The following is a 17411-nucleotide window of genomic DNA, read 5'->3' as shown; positions in this document are numbered from 1 at the left end:
GAAGGATAAGGAAATAGTGATGGCCTGCAGCTGAGAAAATCCCATCATGAAGAAGCAAGGATGGCCTCTTTGAGGAGGTGATTTTTGAAAATGAAGTGAGGATGAATCAGGTAAATACAGGTGAGGGCAGAGGCCAGGTTGTTTGAAATTAAGGGAAGGCTGGAGCAAAGACCCTGAGGTGAGAGTGTAATCTAATCCCAGAATGAAATCTTAGGCTAGGCTGAGGATGACTTGTTTACATTTCTTTCTTCCCCAACAGACTCTGAAGGGAGCAAGGCAGGCTTAGAAGATGATTCTGCCCTGTTCAAATGAAACCTCAGGGATCTCCACTTTTCCCCTTTATTGTTAAATTCATGTTATTCAATTGCTCTATAGCTTTTTAAAATTTCCTCAATCTGTCAAATACAGGGATTAGTGTTTTAAATCCCCACTAATATGTGGATTTGAAAATTTCTTCTTTTGTTTATAATAGTTTTTGCTTTCTCTTTTTTTAATGAGCTGTTATTTTGTTCATAAAAGTTTATAATCCATTTTATTGTGGATTGACATTTGACCAATATAAAATAACACTCTCTTATTTGCCTTTTCCCTTGAATTCCATCTTATATACTTCTGATATTTCTATTTCTGCTTTCTTTTTGTTTGCATTTTCTGAATATAATATTTTCCCATTTGCTTATTTTTCACTTTTCTATAACATTGTATGTTTCTGATAAACGATGCTTTGAATTCTTTTATACAATCTAAAAGTTTTCATCTATTAAGTAGAATTTCATACATTTATATTTGAATGCAACTATATTTGGCATTGTTTTTGTAATATTAATTTGTCCATACTACCTAAGGCAATATATAAATTCAACACAATCCCTATCAAATTACCAATGACAGTTTTCACAGAACTAGAACAAATAATCCCCAAATTCATATGGAACCATAAAGGAAAAGCCATGGCAATCTTGAGAAATAATAACAAAGTGGGAGGTATCACACTACCTGACACCAAATCATACTATAAAGCTATAGTAATCAAAACAGCATGGTATTGGCATAAAAACAGACACATAGATCAATGGAACAGAATAGAGAGCCCAGAAAGAAATTTTTGTCTATATGGTCATTTAATACATGACAATGAAAGCAAGAATTTACATTGAGATAAAGACAGTCTATTTAATAAATGGTGCTGGGAAAACTGTACAGACACATGCAAAAAAAGTGAAACTGGACCACCTTCTTACATCATATACAAAAATAAATTCAAAATGGATTAAAGACTTAAATGTAAGACCCAAAACAATAAAACCCCTAGAAGAAAATACAAGAAGAAAATTAGCAGACATTACCCTTAGTAATATTTTTACTGATCTATCCCCTTGGGAAAGGGAAACAAAAGAAAAAAATAAGCATATGGGATTACATCAAAGTAAAATAAATATGTTTCCACAACAAAGGAAACCATCAATAAAACAAAAAGGCATCCTACTAAGTGGGAGAAGATATTCACCAATGATACATCCGATAAGGGGTTAATATCCAAAATTTATAAAAAACTCATACAACTCAATATGAAAAAAACAAACAACCCCATTAAAAAATGGGCAGAGGACATTAAGGGACATTTTTCTAAAGAGGACATACAGGTGGCCAACAGACATATGAAAAAATACTCAACTTCACTAATCATTAGAGAAATGCAAATAAAACCACAATGAGATATCATCTCACACCTGTCAGAATGGCTATCATCAATAAATCAACAAACAACAAGTGTTGGTGAGAATGTGGAGAAAAGGGAATCCACATGCACTGTAAGTGGAATTTCAAATTGGTGCAGCCACTATGGAAAACAGTGTGGAAGTTCCTCAAATATTAAAAATAGAACTACCTTATGACCCAGCAATTCCACTCCTGGGTATCTATCCAGAGAAATCCAAAACACTAATTTGAAAAAATATATGCACCCCTATGTTTATTGCAGCGCTATTCACAAAAGCCAAGATATGGAAACAACCAAAATGCCCATCAATAGACTATTGGATAAAGCAACTGTGGTACATTTATACAATGGAGTATTACTTGGCCATAAAAAAAGAATGAAATCTTACCATTTGCAACAACATGGATGGACCTTCAGAATATTATGCTAAGTGAAATAAGTCAGACTGAGAAAGACAAATACTATATGATCTCACTTGTATGTGGACTGTAAAAAACAGAATAAATAAGCAAGCAAAACACAAATAGACTCAGAGATATGGAAAAAAAAAACCTGTTGGTTGCTAGATGCAGGGGGAGGGGATGGGGAAGAAGGTGAAGGGATTAGAAAGTGCAAATTAGTAGACACAATATTGTAATGGGGATATGAAATACCATATGGGAAATATAATCAACAATGTTGTAAAGATCATGTAAGGTGCTAGATGGGCACTGGACTTATAAGGGGGATCACTTCATAGGCTGTGTAGATGCATGACCAATGCGCCGTACAACTGAAGCTGAAGTAGAATACGTAACATTGAATGTCAACTATAATTATATATATATATGTGGTCACAGGATGTGGAGTATAGCATAAGGAAGTTAATCAATGCTATTGTTAACAGCTATATAAGATGTCAGAGGGGTAGTAGCTTGGGGGAAGGGGTTATCACTTTGTGAGGGGTGTAAATGTCTAACTATTACATTGCTTTGTACACCTGAAACTAATTGAAAAATTGAAAAAAAATTTTCTACCAATTTCAAGAATTAAATGCTATCTACCGGGGGTGCCAAAAAAAATGTATATACATGAATTGTACTCATCTTTTGTTATCAGTATATATTGAGTATTACAATTTTAATACAGTTTTTTCCTTTCTTAAAATGTGTATACATTTTTTGGGCACCTTCTGTATAACTGCACTGAGATTAAATGAGAAATTTATTATGCTTTTATTTCTTTCTTTGCCGTTTCCTCATCTTAAGCTATTGTCAGAATAAATATATATTTGGGAATTACATTTCTTTTCCTTCAAGAATTAGTTTTGACATTTGCATTTGATTTCAACCATGTTCCAAACAATGATTTAGACATTAATTATTCTTTACTGGTTAATTACTCATAGTAGTTTCTATAGTATCACTTCTTTGAGGTTCTTTATTTTGACTCATTTCTCGGTTGATTAGTGGACCATATGGGGCATTGTTTTTCAGGAAGATTATGTGAGTTCTTACATGTCTGAGAACGTCTTTCTCTTGACCCATATATGAATGACATCATAGCTATGTACAGAATTCTTTATAATTGTTGCTCCTCAAAATTCAGCAGACATTGCTTCATTATTCTCTACCGTTTAGAGTTATATAAGTCAAGTCTGGGACAAGTCAATTATTTTCTTTGTGAGTAACCTGTTACTGTCCTACCTAGATATTGAAAATGTTTTTTCTTTCCTTGAAACTTGAGATTTTATAAAGATATAAGAAAGCATACATCCCTTTATATTCATTTTGTCCCTTAAATCTGATGGCTCACACCTTCTTCACATCAGAGAGATTTCCTTCTATTATTTATTTGGTTATAGAAATAGTAGATTACAGAAAATAATTAAATAAAATCTTTAACTAGAATCTTTAAAAAAAATTTTCTGTTCAGTTTTATTGAGATAGAATTGACATACAGCACTGTATAAGTTTAAAGTGTACAAGACTTTGTACAGCATAATTGCTTGATTTACATATGTTATAAAATGATGTCCACAGTAAGTTTAGTTAACATCCATCACTTGGTAGGGGGAGGGAGGGAGGGAGGGAGAGAGAGAGAGAGAGAGAGAGAGAGAGGTCTTTTTCCTTGTGATGAGAACTTTTAAAACCTACTGTCTTCACAACTTTTGAGTATACATTACATCCCCAGTACTTATTTATCTTATAGCAGGAAGTTTGTACCTTTTGACAGCCTTCATCCACTTCCTCCGCTCCTCACCCCCACCTGATAACCACAAATCTGGTCTCTTTTCCATAAGTTTTATTTACGATTCCATATATAAGTGTGATTATGCAGTATTTATTTTTCTGTCTTAACTAGAAACTTTAAATGAGTATGTAAAATCTCCATTAGTGGTTGGCTTATAGTAGGCTTAATAAATATATGTAGAATGAGTAACAAATAAAAATCAATATTTTTTTTCTTCTTCTTTGTTCTCTTCAACTTTCTGTTATACAAATGCTGTATTACCTGGATTCTCTATGTCTCTTATATTTTTCCTCATCTCTTTAGCCTTTTACTCTGATATCTAATAGAAATTTTCAAGCTAGTTTTCTAATATAATTTGGTTTTATGCTATTCATGGCTTATACTTTCTAAATATCTTAATAGTGATTTTTTTCATAGAAAGGAATTTTTATAATCAAGATTATTCTTTTCTCAGAGGTACAATAAAAGTTATAGAAACTACAAAGGGAGATATAATATGTTGTTTAATTTCATTTTGTTTTGCTTTCTTTTGTTTCTTGCAGTAACTCTTTTCCATGAGGGAACATTCTTTCAGTTTTCTCAGGGTAGTCCCTGCTACAGCCAGCCTCTAAAATGTCCCCCAGAGAGCCCCACCTCCTGCTAATCTTGTCCCTCTGTGTTACCCTCCATCAGTGAACCAGAGCTGACCTGTGAGACCAATGGATTCTTGCCACTACAAAGATATGATGGTGTATGCATATGATTTTTGAGGCTAGGTCATTGTGTCATGGGATCGCTCACTCTGGGGGAAGTCCATTGTCATGTTATGAGGACTCTCAAGCAACCCTGTGGACAAGTCCACCTAGGGAGGAAATAAGGGGTCGTGCAACAGTCAGCGCCAACTTTCTATTCGTGTGAGTGAGCCACCTTGGAAGTGGATTGTCCCAACCCATTGAGCCTTCAGAGTTCACAGCCTGACACACATGTTGGAAGACCACCTGCCTGAGAGTTCCCAGACCAGAACCACCCTTCCATGTCTCTCCCAAATTCCTGACCCACCGAAGTTGTGACAGAAGTGTTTATTATGCTTTTAGGTCACTAGGTTTGTGGGTAATTGGCTAGGCAGCAATAGATAGCTGATACAGTTCCCTTCTTTTAACTACTTGGTCATTTTAATAAACGTTACTTTCCCTCTGTCTACCTAGTATTGGGATTTGAGACAGCATGTGGGTCTCTGTTCAACACTTCCATTCTTGGGGAGGGAAAATGGAAAGGCTGAGCTGTGCTGGAGTTTTACTTTTCCTGTCCAGGGTCCTCTTTGTTCATGATGAGTACAGAGGTGCCTATGGCTTAGGAAGCCTGGTGCCAGGTGTTTCTTTGCTGTGTGGAAGGGCTTTCTGATTGGGTATATTTGAGTGCTAGGGGTAGCCTCTTCCTGCACCTTACCATTAGTGCCTGCAAGGCCCCCAGCATTCATTTTCTCCATTTCCGCCAGCCATTGGGCCACAGTGTTGGTCTTCTTTCTTGCTTGCATAGGTCTCCCTGGCACCTACGTCGTTTCCCAGGGACTGCTGCAGGCCCCAGCAAATTCACACTGCAGGGCGTTCTAGAGCTAAATGCCCCATTTCCTGCCATGAAACCCACCGATCTCCATCAAATTAACTCTCCAGACCACGGAGTTAAGACTATGTTCTCGATTGAAGCATTAAGGCAACATGAGGAGTGATAACCACACAGGAAGATTAAACTTTGGGAAAACGATCTGGCCTCATCTTGTAAAACTGAACATTCACACCAAACGTATCCTACGACCTACTTCTAAAGAAACTCTGGAACTTATTCATTGGGACACACAAATACCCATAGCAGCACTGCTCATGGTGGAAAAATACCTAGAAACGATCAAATGTGCATCCACCGTATAATAGATAAATTACTATATAATGGGCTATTATATAGTAGTGAAAAATTAACCACAACTCCACACATCAACACAATTTTGTAGCATCTCAAAACTCATAATGGGCAAAAGAAGCAAGTGAAAGAATGGCTCCATCTACAAAATGGCAGGCAACACAAAATATTCTTTTGCTTAGGGTTATATTCCAAGATGGGAAACAGAATAATAAACTCAGAATTGAAGAAGAGAAATAAGGAAGGTACAATTGAGGTGAGTTTCCCTGGGTTGGTGCCAGGCCTGGCAGGGTTCATTCTCTTACCTTGAGTGGTAGTTCCACGGTATTTGCTTTATTGTTAAACTTTAACCTGTACCACACACTTACATGCTCTTCAATATTTAAGAAATACTTCACATTGTAATGAATCGAAAAGGAAACATTCTCTAACAGCTCCATGACTCAGGTCTTTACAATGAGGGTATCCTTTTAAACTGGGCATTTCCTCCCCTCCTCCCCATTTCCCTCTTCCAGTCACACTCCCTGTGCTGAGAACCCCAGCTTCTCCCCAGGGTTCTCAATCTAAAGAAGCGCCTCTGTATGTCCCTATTGGCATCAGATCGACACCCCTTGAGTCTGGGGTCAGCTCCTCCCTAGGCGGCCTTGAACATTAGGCAATACATTCCTTCTTGTGGGTAAAGCTAGTCTGAGTGGGGATTCCATCACTGCAATTAAAACAATTCTGAACAATAATACATAAGGGTTTGCTTATTGGGCATTTCTCAGAAGGCGCAGGGCCCATTCTGACATGTGTGAAAAGGTTGGAGAATGTTTTTCTAGATCCTTCAAGTAACTGGTTTCAGAGCAGGGGACTCATTCACTGACTCAGTACTCAGAGCAGCATGGGCAGGTGGGCAGACGCTGGCCTGAGAGCCAAGACAAGCCAGGTGTCGAAAATAGTTCCGGTCTTAACAAGTTGGCTGGTTACAGGCAAATCACGGTTCCCCCCTGGGCCTTAGTGGCTTCACCTGTTCAGTGGAAAGTAGGGAGCAAAAGAAGCTCACACTCACTTTAATGTCATGGTCCCCACTTTTTAAGCATTTACAGAATGAGAGGATCGCTGATGAGGTGACTTTAGTGAGGAGGATCTTAAAGAGGCTTTGTTCTCTTTGAGAAAACAAGGCTATATTCAACACACAGTCAGAGAGCAGAACCAGGAGAAGCTGACTCCAGGGCTGAATTCTCCAGCACAAACACCACAGGCACTGAGAGAAGTTGTCCAGGGAGTGGGTGGGAGCAGGGAACATGCCCTGGAGCCAGGTGTCCCATGAGTTCAGAGAAAGCTGAGAAGGTTCTCCCTGCTTGTTTCTGGCACAGTCCTGGAAGGCCCAGCTAGAACCAAGGTCGGTAGAGAAAGAGGTGAGATGAACAAGTTCAGATCTGGAAGACCATGGGAGGCCAAGTGCAGAATCCATCCCGTGGGGAAGGGGAAACACGTGCAGCTATGGTGTGGAGGAGTTTGTGAAGCCTGCCAGCTTTCTGGAGGAGGTACTGTGTCTACTCCTCGGGCATGAGGTCCTCTTGCTGGATGCAGGAGTAAGCACCACCATCAGATACTCCCCAATGCTGAATATTCGGTCTGTATTAAAGCTTAGTTGGCGCTGTTCTTACAATAGGTCTCCAGCAGCTGTGCTGGGTTTGACCCTAGCTGGTGGCTGATGGAGCCCAGGGCAGGAAACACAGATGGCTCTGACCACCTGCCCCCACTTCACCTGGCAACTGATGGGTGTTTGGAAGATGGTCGTGTAGGATCTGATAATTTGTGGCTGGGCCAAGAAAGGGAGATGGGAGATAGAGTTAACTTGTTCAAAACAGAGTCACTGCAGCCTGGCCTCCCAGAGAGGAAGCTGGCCTCCTGCAGGGCCACCCCCCATAAACTAGCCTCAGCCCAGTATACAGGGCAATCAGTCCCATAGAAGGTGGAGGGGCTGCATCGTCTGGTAGGGATGAATGGTTACCATCCTGACCGTGCATCCTAGGAGCCCCACAACCTTTGTCTTTCTCCCAGATGTCATGTCTGGTCCTGCGGGATTCCTGAGTGCTGCCTCCAAATGAGATGGGTGACTAGGACCCAAACACCTCAGCTGGCCCCGTGGCTAGAAATTCTGCACAATCAGCTGTCCCAATAATCCCAGCAAGTGTGTGCAGCCCATCTCTGTTTGCTGAATACAAGGGGAAAAGAAGTTCCTCTGCAGGAGGTTGTCTGCCCTGGATTGGACTGAAATCCTCTTTCTATTGACTCACCAGTTCTGCTATAGTCACCCATCTAAGTCCCCTCAATCTATTATCTCCCTGAACTGTTAGCCTCACAGCAGGTCAGGACTCACTCAGTCACACAGCTAGAAAGAATGAGACCTGAAAATGCTCACATGTACAGCAGGCTAAGCATCCAAAAGGGGGCTGAGAGGCGTGCTTTCCCACCCCCTTCCTGGCCATTTGGGAAGCACCTTTCTCACTCCAGGTACTCATGGTGGGGCTGACGTCACAGGTCCCCCCGCCCATCACCCCACTGGGGCAGGCACACGGACCTGATGGCCAACCAATCCCCTGCCCACAACCAATCAGGGCCTGCCCTGGGGACACTAAAACTAGACAAAGGCATTTCAAAGACTGTTATGTCCCTTGTGAACACAGATGCAAAAATTCTTAACCAAACTTTAGCAAATCAAATCCAACAGTATATAAAAAGGATAGTATATCATGACCAAGTGGGGTTCATTCCAGGGATACAAGGTGGTTTACCATTCAAAATACAATCAATGTAATTTTACCATATTAACAAGCTAATAAATAAAAACCATATGATCATCCCAATAAACATTTTTAAAAACAGCCTAGCAAAATCTAAAATCACATAATGGGAGAGGGTTCCCTTTCCACTGGGGCTGCACAGACTGGGACAAGCCTCGGCCAGCCAACCTGCCTCCTACTTACTTAGAATGAAGCCAGACACAATCAAGGACCAAGAGATAAAGCCAGAGAGAGCACCCAGGGGATCCCATTTGTACCCCAAGAACCAGCAGCGCCTGAACCAGAAGCCCTTTCAGACTTGGCAGCTCTGGGAATCTGTGGGTCCTGTTTCATGTTGCTTATGAACAAAAGAGTCTTACTGATACAAGCCTTAAACACACAATACCGTGTGCCACCTGGACCTTCGTGTCTCACGGCTATCACAGCAGTCCGCCATCCCCTCACCCTTACCCACCTCAGTCCGCCACCAGCACCTGTGGCCCTGCAGCTCCAGCTTCAACATGGTGACCTTGGTCTGAGACTGGCCCCGCTGCAGCACCTGCCACCCTAGGGGCTGGGTGGCATTTGAGTTTGGCTGCCTGACCTCAGCCCGTAGCCCCAAGTCACCATCTCAGGAATACAGACTTCTCTGAAAGGTGCTCCATAGCACATAGACTCAGAATCACCCTCTGCCAAAATCCTTCATTTGATGACATTATCAAGCACCGTTCTCATCACTCGGCATTTTGTCTCCTTAGCTTGACAGTTTGTGAGTTATTTTTCATTCCAATAAAATGTGAAATCAGAGCTAATGCTTTAGTGGGACAAAATGGGGCGTTAGGAAATTGCTTTTGTGAGCTGCACCACTAAAATTAAAATGTCATTTCCAATCTTGTGGAATTGAGGGGCCTGGGGGTCTACACGGTCCTCCATGAGGTTGGGAGGGCCAGAGTGTCATTTTCAGCCAGCAGTGAGGAAGGAATTACTCATTCATTCACCCCTGTGGACCGAGCACACACATGATTTGTGTCAGGTTCCTGAGCGAGAGGAAGCCCACATGGACGGGCCTTGATGGCAATTTGGAGCCCCGGTGGCAGAGGGCCATCCTGTCCAGGACAGAAGCCCAGGTGCCCCTCGCTGTGAGAAGAGCTGCCCAAGAGAGAGATGCCCAGGTGCATCTCCAGCCCTCACTCCCTCAGCGTGTTGTGACAGGGAGGGACAGAGGCTGGGGAAACCAGTCAGCCATTCTCAGTGAGTCAGGCCTTTGGCAGGCGGCCTCCAGCCCCAGGCATCTCTGACTCAGCCTGCTGACTGACAGACAGGGGACCGACAGACAGGAGGCAGTGAAAGTGCTGGGAAAGGGCAGCACTGAGGGCAGACTATTCTCAGGTTCCCCAGAAACATGTATCAGGCACCTCCCAAGACCCAGCCTTGTGGGGCCCTCCATCTCCCACATCATCTCATCCCCTTTCCTCACGTCCCTCCTCAGTCTGAGGCTGAAGGTATGGGTGAAGCCAGAGAGACAGAGAAGGGCACCCCTTCCCAGACACAGGCAAGTGAGCGGCCCAATGATCCCCCAAACTATAAGGCAGACATTAACATTAGCCTACCCTTCAGAGGACATGACACTTCAGTAAGGGTGGAGTTGGTTCTGAGGGCTGAGGAAAGATCACTTCCTGGCTCTCAGCCTTTTTACACTCCGTCATAAGCCCCACCCTGCAACCAGCTCTCTCTAAGTGCTGCTCACTGCTAGCTTGGGGTCAGCCCTGACCCCCAGGTTGTTTTCTTAACCTCGTGTGCCTCATTGGCTTCCCCCACCCTATGCTAATGCTGCCGGTTTGGCCCCTGGGGACACACCTTATGCTCATTTCTCCAGTTTGAGCCCACACATGCCCTGACTCTTCTCTATGATCACGTCAGTCACTCTTCTCAGCTTCCCAGGCACAGATCCCAGCCTGTCACTGCCAAGGAGCCCGCAGGGTCACCCCCAGCCCCAGGACCACTTAAACGCCAGAAAACGGGCTGCATGGAGTTGTTCTTCCTCCGGCTACCTCAGAGCCCTAGAAAGGGACTACTTGGCCCTTTGCTCAGCCCCTGTTCTGCCACCCTACACAACAGAAGGGAGGAAGCCACGCCTGACAGCTCTGCACCAGCGCCCCAGGCCCACCCGGCAGCCATCCCACCCCATGCTGTGCTGTCTGTGCACTGAGCCAGGAGAGGCCCAGGGCTTCCCGCAAGCTGTGCACTGGAGCCCTCTCTGCTCCTCCCCTCACCAGGAGAAAACCCCAAGAAATAGCTTCTGGTTGAGGACTCCAACTTTCAAGCTGTGGGAACCTGGACAAGTAACTTAGCACTCTGAACCCCAGTTTCCTCATCTGTTAAAAGACATAATGGGGCCTGGGACCTAGAAGAAGATGAATAAAGATGATCTTGTTTTACTGTTACTGACTTGAATGGAGAGAACTGATTCTTAACTTCACTATAGATTCTTAACTTCACTATAGACCCCTTTGAAAAGCTCTGAATACTATGAACTCTCACCCCAGGAAAGCACATCACACAAACACTGTAAATACAGTACTAGGGGTGTAAAGATGGGCAGCCATGCATGGACCCCAGGTTAGAAATCTGTTCCACAAATGCAGTCTGGGCTCAGCTCAGGGCTGTCTGAGCCCCATGTTTGTGGTCACTCTGGATGAGCAACAAAGTGCTTTTTCTGCTGCACTATTTGCCCATCCAGGAGCAGAGCTCTCAGGTACATGCAGGGCTGAAAGGCACTCCTTGCGGTTTGGGTCTGTACTTCAACCAGGGCCTGGAGATGGTAGCACCTTTCCTGGCAGGAGACTTGTGAGGTGTGCAGCTCCCCATCGTCCCCACCACCCTGCAGGCTGGGGTCTCCCACAGGCTGCCCACACCGCACAGTATCTTGGCCCAGGTGCCTCCAGGCAGTGTGAGTGTCCTCAGAGGGACTCGGCCCAAGCAATGCTCTTTGCCTCCCTTGCATCTATCTCTTGCCTGGGACAAATCTCATGGTTTGTTTGTTTTTTTAAGTTTTGTGTGTGTGTGAAATAAAACAGACCTACGGAAACAGGGCATAGAAATATAGACATGCATAGTACAGAAAACACACATAAATCAAACACTAGTGTAACTACCACCCACATCCTCAAGCGCACAGCACAGCGAAAGGCTAGCGGAGGTGCCCCAGAGCACATTCCAGGCACTCTCACTGTGCGGTGTCTGCAGTTCAGACCTTAGGGCATGGCCTCTGACAGGTAAGTTAGACTTGGTTTTTAGCCCTGGTTCCTGGATGCTGAGAGGCACCTGTGCATCCGCCCAGATCAGGGAGAACAGGGTTTGCACAGGGAGTGAGCAAGAGAGCATTCTGGGTGATGAGCCCAAGGTTGACCATCAGGGGATTTTGGCCTTGGATTCTCCACAGGCAAAAGGGACAGGAGGGAGCACATGTCACTGGTCTGTGAGGAGCCCTTGACATTTTCTACGTGAGGACATCAGACAGCCAACTCCTCAGCAGCGGCTAGGTTTTAGCCAACCCTCCTACCTGGATAACTTCAGCACGTCCCAGCACTGAAGTTCAGGAGGACCCATGTCTGGGGGTGGTGAGCCTGGGAGGTGAATACAGCAGCAGCTGCTTCCCATGGGACGGCTGTGAAAGAGGGCCCCTGGCCTCAGGTGTCCTAGTGAGGGGTAGGCAGGATATGCCTGCCTCTCCAGGTGATGCGAAGTTGGGTTACAATGGGTATAGACTAGTGTGGATTCCTCAGACAGGTGTCCCAGGTGGAGCTGCTCCAATCCCTGCTTTACAAGGTGGCTGATTGGGGCATTTTCCATCATGCTTGATACCTCTCTATCCTCATGGGATCCCCTAAGCTGGCCTCAGCAAACTCCAGTGTGTTATAACTGACTTTCATGGCCACTCACAGAAATGTGGTGATGAACTGTCCCCATTTGCCTGGAACTGAGGGGTTTCCTAGGACACAGAACTACCAAAGCTAAAACCAGGAATGTCCTGGACGAACCGGGTTGGTTGGTGACCCTACATAGCAGCCAGGAGGACTGGGGAGTGGAGGTCCAGCCAGAGAACTGGGCCTTCTCAGCATGCCTAGGCAGCTTTGCTACACGCCCTGAGTCCAAGGATGGCAGGAGCAACCCCTCCTGTGACACTGATTTGCCCATCCTTTTGGAATGCAGGGCAGGGGGTGTTCTGGTGTCAGATGCTCTAGGAAGCCAGGAAAAATCAGGCAAGCTGGTGACCTTCACTGAGCTCCCTGTCTTCAGGGTTCCCCTGCCTGATTATCTCCGCTCCTGGGTCTTTCTGTGCTGGGCAAAGTTTGGTTTGGAACTCTCCCCAGCCTGCCCTGATTCTCCCAGGACTGTCGGCCTCGAGTCAGAGTGCCTAGGGTACCCTTGGGTAGGGCCAGGCTCCTGCAGATCCCCCGCTTCCCACAGGCCCCCCTGCTCCAGAACTGCCCTGAGGGTTGACGGGGATTGGGGAAAGCAAGCAGGTGGCTCTGGGGAGTGTTGTCATGACCCTGCTCTTCCCTGAGCCGGCACTGTTCCCACCTGCAGGCCCTGAAGTCATCTTGGCTGGCCAATGAGTACATATTTGCACCTAAAAATTAGTAAGTTTTTTTAGCAATAAAAAAAAATGAAATCTTGCCATTTTCATCAACATGGATGGACCTAAAGGGCATTATGCTAAGTGAAATAAGCCAGACAGAGAAAGACAAATACTGTATGATCTCACATGTAGAATCTAAAAAAAAGTAAATAAAACAAATTAAATGAATAAACAAAACAAAGATATAGATATAGAAAACAAGCTGATGGTTGCCAAAGGGGATGGGGTAAGGGATGGGAATAAAAAAATAAATAAATAAATTTTAAAAATTGGAATTTAAAAAATCAGTTATGGGTGGGATTTAGGGCAGAAATTGGTGGTTTCCACTTTTCCAATATACAAAAAATATAAATAAATGAATAAATAAATAAATAAATAAATAAATAAATAAATAAATAAATAAATTGTAAAGTCTTCCATGGGCATAGAGCACTAAAAAAAGGAAGACATTTGTAATGCTTTTTATAATGAATCCCTGCCCTGACTGAGGTGTTAAGTTATTCCCAAGTAGGGAACTTAAGACCTGAATTATGAAATTAATTTAAAAAGAGGCATCTGGCTCACAACAGGATAAGGTGTAAGGATTGTGTCTTGAGTCCATATAGCAAGTTCTGCATCTATTGGTGTGAACACCTTAGGAGGTGTTGCCAGGTGACAGCCCTCACTGAGGGGGCTGATGCATCTTCCAATCCTCTAGCAAGGTGGCAACAACATTGACAGGTTAGAACTTGAGGATGACTTTTCATCCTTGCTACCAGCTCCAGAAGATATCCCAATTTCTTTATGGAACTGGAATTTGGCTCCATGGAGCTGTGCTTGCTATGTTGGTGCCTTTGGGCAGGACCTAGTTGTCTGAAAGTTTAGTTGGGAATGGTGGTAATGATGGGATACGGTTGGTTTAAGCGCCCCCTCTTAGTTCTCTAATCTCCTCTTCCATTCAAAGGCATGGAAAACCAGTTCTAAATCCTGGAGTGGAGAATGAAGAAGTGAGTATGGCAATGAGAAAGTATCTGTGGAGGTGACTTGTGAGGTAAACCTCCCCGTAGGAAGGGTTGGCATTACCTCTCTGAGAAGAGGTGAGAAGACCAGGGCCTCTGCACAATCCATACCCATCCATGGGCCTTTGCTGTCCCTAATAGAAGTCACTCTGCCACATCTCATTTAATTTCGCCCTTTTTTCCCCCACTCACTTTTCAGTCTGGTAGAGGACAGTTGGGGGGAATTTCCAACTTTGGCTGTTTTTACAGAAGAATGGGAGCAAATCAGTGAGGTCAGCTAGGTTGCTCTGCCTTAGGTGAGGTAGGTGAAAAAGACTCAACATCTCCTATCCCCACTGCTTATACAAATGACAAGCCCTGAGGTCCTCAGGGCTTCTGCCCATCCTTTGACCCTGGTCCCTGACCCCTGGTCCTTAGACTCCTGTTTCTGTGCATCTGAACACATCTGTATTTAGGGACCCAGATGTGAAACTCAGCCCTGCTTTGATTTTTTAAAAATACACACACACACACACACACACACACACACACAGAGTCACACAAAGCCCTGGCATATGGTAGACTTATGGAGAGTATTTGACATCATAATCACTTAAACAACTTCACATGGAGCAGCAGCAGCAGCTTCACCTTAGAGCTTCTCTACTCTTTAAATGTCATTTCTCACCACCCCCAGCCCACTGTCTTGATAGCTCTTTCCCCTTCCTCTGGGATAACGTTAGTTTCCATCTGGGCCCTCCCCATTCCTCCCCATCTCGACCTTGGGCTGCCAAGATGTTAATTATCTCCAAATTGGTATACAAATATACTGTAATTTCTATAAAAATCTCAGGAAGAGTTTTTGTAGATACAAACAAGATTATCCTAAAGTTTATATCAAATGGCAAAAGAACTAAAATAGCTAAAACAATATGGAAAAAGAAGAATAAGTGAAAGAAATAATTCTACCCAATTTTAAGACTCATCTAGCTATAATAATCAAGACAAATACCCAGACAGGGAAACACCCTCATCCTGTAGGCCTGATACTCCCCACTCCCACCCAGAGAGACACCAGGAGTCCCAGTGGCACCAGCTAGGGTGATCTTGCCACAGCTGGCATCCAGCCTGGGAAATGCTCTCCTTTGCTCAAGGCAGGGACTATCCTGCTACAACAAGTGCCTGGCCCTAGAATTGCTTTTTATCCCTGCAGGCCAGAGACTTCCTTCCCCCACCTAGAAGCAGCAGGCAACCCTGTCTAAGGAAGCTCATGCTGCCCTCTCAAGCAGCACCAGAAGGCCCAATGGGAGCCTCATTTGCTAAATAAAGTAAGTAGACCAAAACAACATGGAAAGCACTCTGAAAACTAAATTTTCATTGGAACTACAGCTCATAAACTTAAGCCAGGAACTTTGTACTAAACCTAAACAAGATGACTGACTACTGAAATGAAAAACTTATGTAGGACCTACAGTGTCCTAACATAATAGCCAAAATATACAAGATACAATAAAGAAATCACTCATCATACCAAGAATCAGGAAAATCACAGCTTGAATGAGAAAAGACAGTCAATTGATGCCCAGAACAAGATGAAAGTATCTGGCAAGAATTTTAAAATATTCATTATAAAAATGCTTCAACAAACAATTATAAATTCTCTTGAAACAAATGAAAAAAACCCCTGAAATTTACAGCAAAGAAATAAGGAATAAAAGGAGGCTACAAAAGGAAGAACGATCCAAGAAGGCAGTGTAAATACATTCTGTGCTTGCCTCATGCCATGAACACATCAAAATTACAACTAAATTATAAAACAATCAACCTGGAGAACCATTTGAAGTCTAGCTGAACAGAAGTTTTATAACTAAGGATATAAAGAAGAAGTCTCATTGAGACTTGTGGGAGGGGCAAAGATGCAAAACAGGCTGGCCCCAAACCGCTGGGCAGCAGATAAAAATTGGGAGGGATATTTTGACCATGGAGGTTCCCCATGAAGGAGCAAGGGACCCCAACCTCACATCAGGCTTCCCATCCAGGAGTACTGGTCTGGGGAAAGGAGACCCCACAACATCTGGCTGTGGAAAACAGGGGGGGGGGGGTTTCTACCGTTCTGGAGGGACGGATGGCTGTGGGAAACCCAGACATCCTCTTAAAAGGGCCGTGTACAGACTTGTTCACAGGCAGTCACCTTGGGCTCCAGCAGAAGGATAGTGACTCGGGGAGCATCAGAGGTAGACTGACCTGTGTGGCCTCAGAGGGAGGACTGGAGGACAGTTGGCAATTTTCCGGTCTGGTTCCTCCACCTGTGCAGCCTGCAGGCGGGTGCCATCTTTCCTGTGTTAAGCCTGCCCCCTAACCTTATGGCCAAGTCTGAATCTGATTGGCCTGATGAGCTCCTCATCGCCTCTCTGCTGAGTCACTGAGACCTTGCCACACTGAACTCCATACAACAGGAGGCTTTACCTGTGGCTGAACCTTGCCAGATCTGGCAATCGGCAGCAGGCGGCAGCAGACCTCAGTGTGTCCTGGCTTTTTGTGAAGCTACCCCAGACCTGATACTGGTGGCAGCCATTCTCAGTTCCAACTGTGGCCTCTCCCACACACCTCCAGGTCCAGCACAAGCAGTGACCAGTCATGGATCGCTTCGTAGCTCCTACCAGATAGCCCCCAACTGGTCACAGGCAGTGGCTAACCTGGGCCTGCACCAGAGTCCCTCCCAAGAGGCCCCAGAACAAACATACTTAGAGTTTGGCTTCAGATGACAGCAGAGCACTGCCCAGTTAGCCCCACAAGTGGCACACACAAAGGGCAGTCTCAATAGGCACCAGAGCCCACTGGGGTAAACCCTGCTTCATGTGGTAAGCTGCCCAGCACAGCAGCTTGTAAGCTGTGGATGTGGTCAAACCCCATAGCCAGTCAGCCTAAGGGTCAAACCCATCAACTGACATGCCAATAGCAATTAAGGCTCAACTATAACAGAAGGGCACACACACAACCCACACAAGGGACACTCCTGGAGCACATGGAGCAAGTGACCAGGGAGACTGTGTCACTGGGCCCCACAGGGCACCTACTACATAAGGCCATGTGGCAAAAGACATAACAGATCTACCTAACACATAGAAACAGAGAGGCAGCCAAAATGAGGAAACACAGAAATATGTCCCAGATGA

Source organism: Hipposideros armiger, unplaced genomic scaffold (assembly GCF_001890085.2).
Source record: "Hipposideros armiger isolate ML-2016 unplaced genomic scaffold, ASM189008v1 scaffold_114, whole genome shotgun sequence".
NCBI lineage: Eukaryota > Metazoa > Chordata > Mammalia > Chiroptera > Hipposideridae > Hipposideros > Hipposideros armiger.
The sequence above is the reverse complement of the archived record's forward strand: the minus strand, read 5'-3'. Positions refer to the sequence as shown.